The following is a 4,259-nucleotide window of genomic DNA, read 5'->3' as shown; positions in this document are numbered from 1 at the left end:
TCATGATGTTTCGTTCGGGTCATGTAAAAGATTCGCTCGGTTAGTATGCTAACACTAGCCTGGATTTTCAATAACACACACGCACACACAGAGAGAGACAAAGAAAGAAAGAAAGAAAGAAAGAAAGAAAGGAGAATAAGAACGCGCTAATGTTTGTAGGACGCAGGAGAAAAACAATGAATCAGACGAATGAATCATTAGTTCAGTTTCGGTTCGTTTTGGTGATTCATCCGAAAAGATTCATTTGTTTGTTATTTCTGTTCATTCCCCTTGTCCTCTAGATGTCGCAAACAAAGCCTTAGAATCAGCTCACTGCGCTTTAAAATGAGGTTTAATCAAGTGGTTTAAAGTGCCATTCCACCATTGGATGTATTTTTTTGGCATAAAATACAATATATTTTATGACAACATGACTAGACAGAGAAATCTTTTAGCTTCAAAATGATATATCAAACATAATTTTTTGACAACGACAAGTATATTAATTCTGCGACCAAAGTCACCTACCCTTTTAATTTCCGCGCGGTAGTGAAACGTGATGTCATCGGCAGGTTCCCCTTCTTGTGTACCACGTCACGTGTGACAGCAAGAAAAATATAGATTCTATATTTTTGGTCCATCCATGACATATTACTAAAGTAGCCTATTTACTGTTGTTGATGTGGGTCACTTGCTGTTAGCCAATTCACTTTCTCGTACCAGGAGAGCTGAAAGGAACGAGTATTATTCCCTACCTTTTTCACCAAGTCAGTTTGAGGCGTTGGTCTACCCTGCTCTTTAATTTAAATTTTTTCCTCGAAAGGAAGACTGGCAAATGGCTTCGCCAAAATTAAATCAGCAATGCTTGGCATCCGTGCGCAGCTTTCTTGCTAGCTGACTAGCCCCCTCAAGTTCAAGTTCAGTCACTCAAATAAACGAAACTTCTGGAACTAAGATAGCAAACTTGACAACACTATATTTACACTTTATTCATAATGAAAATATATACAAACTAAAAAAGCTGGTAGAAACCGTATGTAATGAATTAAATCGAAATGTAAGCTGATCTCTTACAATACACCACAGCACTTGCGAATCCGCATGGGACTGAACTGAGATTCACCGCTGCCTGTCTATAGTTGAAACGAGCTGTCAATCAAAGAAAATATCCGGCCGCTTTCACCAATCACCAGTCTCCTCGCGGAAACTGCCATGTCCCTCCCATGTGAGGCTGGGAGTCCGTGGGCGGGCGTTTTCGCAGTATTTGTCCAATAACCGTCTTGCATTTTGAGATTGAAAAGCGCAGAGCTCCCAAATGCCATTGAAGTCCACTAAGGCTGGGAGTCCGTGGGAGTCCGTAGGCGGGCGTTTTCGCAGTATTTGTCCAATAATCGTCTTGCATTTTGAGATTGAAAAGCGCATAGCTCCCAAATGCCATTGAAGTCCACTGAGGCTGGGAGTCCGTGGGCGGGCGTTTTCGCAGTATTTGTCCAATAATCGTCTTGCATTTTGAGATTGAAAGCGCAGAGCTACCAAATGCCATTGAAGCCCACTGAGGCTGCGCTGCATCGCGCTGTCACGAGGGGGAAAAACTCACGCACACATTAAAGTTATAAGGGCATTTTTAGAGGAGGCTGAGCCTCCCTCGTTGTCTTAGAGCAATCGCCCGTGATCCAATGGTGGAATGGCACTTTAAGAAACCTGAACACTTCATTACTAACTGCTGTGAAGTTAAAACCCTAGTCTTCATGTCCAGCCCCATGGAACCTGTTTAATGAGAGGTGTCTCTGCATGTCAGTTACAGTCCCCTAGTTTTACCCTCTCACCTTTCAGCATGCAAGACTAAAGCCAGTAAAGGGTTGGAAATTCGTGAGCTGGGCTCTTAACATCACATTCAGTCTTTGCAATAAACAGAAGGCTTAAATGAGAAGTGTTATGTTTGGAGAAAGGAAAACACTGCATTCCAGCATAAGAACCTTATCCCATCTGTGAAACATGGTGGTGGTAGTATCATGGTTTGGGCCTGTTTTGCTGCATCTGGGCCAGGACGGCTTGCCATCATTGATGGAACAATGAATTCTGAATTATACCAGTGAATTCTAAAGGAAAATGTCAGGACGTCTGTCGATGAACTGAATCTCAAGAGAAGGTGGGTCATGCAGCAAGACAACGACCCTAAGCACACAAGTTGTTCTACCAAAGAATGGTTAAAGAAGAATAAAGTTAATGTTTTGGAATGGCCAAGTCAAAGTCCTGACCTTAATCCAATGGAAATGTTGTGGAAGGACCTGAAGCGAGCAGTTCATGTGAGGAAACCCACCAACATCCCAGAGTTGAAGCTGTTCTGTACGGAGGAATGGGCTAAAATTCCTCCAAGCCGGTGTGCAGGACTGATCAACAGTTACCGGGAACGTTTAGTTGCAGTTATTGCTGCACAAGGGGGTCACACCAGATACTGAAAGCAAAGGTTCACATACTTTTGCCACTCACAGATATGAACTTTTTCAAATCGAACAGCCAACATCATAGTGATACAAACAAGTTCCTCCAACACAAGTCTTACAAATTCAGAATGACTTTTTCCCCCCTCCGTTACTGCATCTCATTTTTATTCTTAAACAGAATAGTACAAAGACATTTTCCAATCCAGGCAGGGACTGCTTTTATTCATCCATCCATCCATCCATCCATCCATCCATTATCTGTAGCCGCTTATCCTGTTCTACAGGGTCGCAGGCAAGCTGGAGCCTATCCCAGCTATGGGACACAGAGACAACCATTCACACTCACATTCACACCTACGGTCAATTTAGAGTCACCAGTTAACCTAACCTGCATGTCTTTGGACTGTGGGGGAAACCAGAGCACCCGGAGGAAACCCACGCGGACACGGGGAGAACATGCAAACTGCACACAGAAAGACCCTCATTGGCCACTGGGCTCAAACCCAGGACCTTCTTGCTGTGAGGCGACAGTGCTAACCACCACACCACCGTGCCGCCCTGATCTGATCTGCTCCATCCATCCATCCGTTATCTGTAGCCGCTTATCCTGTTCTACAGGGTCGCAGGCAACCTAGAGTCTATCCCAGCTGACTACGGGCGAAAGGCGGGGTACACCCTGGACAAGTCGGCAGGTCATCACAGTGCTGACACCGAGACACACAACCATTCACACTCACGGTCAATTTAGAGTCACCAGTTAACCTAACCTGCATGTCTTTGGACTGTGGGGGAAACCAGAGCACCCGGAGGAAACCCACGCGGACACGGGGAGAACATGCAAACTGCACACAGAAAGACCCTCATTGGCCACTGGGCTCAAACCCAGGACCTTCTTGCTGTGATGCGACAGCGCTAACCACTACACCACCGTGTCGCCCTGATCTGATCTGCTCCATCCATCCATCCGTTATCTGTAGCCGCTTATCCTGTTCTACAGGGTCGCAGGCAAGCTAGAGTCTATCCCAGCTGACTACGGGCGAAAGGCGGGGTACACCCTGGACAAGTTGTCAGATCATGGCAGGGCTGACACATAGAGACACACAACCATTCACACTCACATTCACACCTACGGTCAATTTAGAGTCACCAGTTAACCTAACCTGCATGTCTTTGGACTGTGGGGGAAACCGGAGCACCCGGAGGAAACCCACGCGGACACGGGGAGAACATGCAAACTCCGCACAGAAAGGCCCTCATCGGTCACTGGGCTCGAACCCGGACCTTCTTGCTGTGAGGCGACATCGCTAACCACCACACCACCATGCCGCCCATGGGACTGCTTTTACTGTAAAATAAATTTCACAGGCTCCCCTTGAAATAGATTTATTTTTAATTACTCACTCTATTTCAGTTAGGCTCATTATTTAAACGCGTGCAATAATATTTTGGCCATATACTTTTTTTTTTTTTTTTTTTATTCCTGAGCCATCTATCAACAGGACACATTTAGCCCAAGACAATATTCTTTTTACACACCTTGTTTTTGAGTTATTGAGGTTTGGATTAAACCCGTTCAATTCAATTGACCAAAAAAAAAAAATCCTATAAAACCTCAGTTATACATTTAAAATGTTGAATAATGATAGGCTGTGATTTCCAACAGTGAGGAGATGCCAGCGTTCAGTGGTTTCTCCTAAATTGTCAAAAGATTGTGCAAGAAGGCATTGCAAATAAGAATATACCTAATCCTTGAATGATAACGTGCTTGTTACAGTGTTAAACATCGCTTGCTTTCGGCTTGGGTTTGAGAATTAGGAGCCTAATGTGATGGGCCAA

Source organism: Neoarius graeffei, chromosome 5, assembly GCF_027579695.1.
Source record: "Neoarius graeffei isolate fNeoGra1 chromosome 5, fNeoGra1.pri, whole genome shotgun sequence".
NCBI lineage: Eukaryota > Metazoa > Chordata > Actinopteri > Siluriformes > Ariidae > Neoarius > Neoarius graeffei.
The sequence above is the reverse complement of the archived record's forward strand: the minus strand, read 5'-3'. Positions refer to the sequence as shown.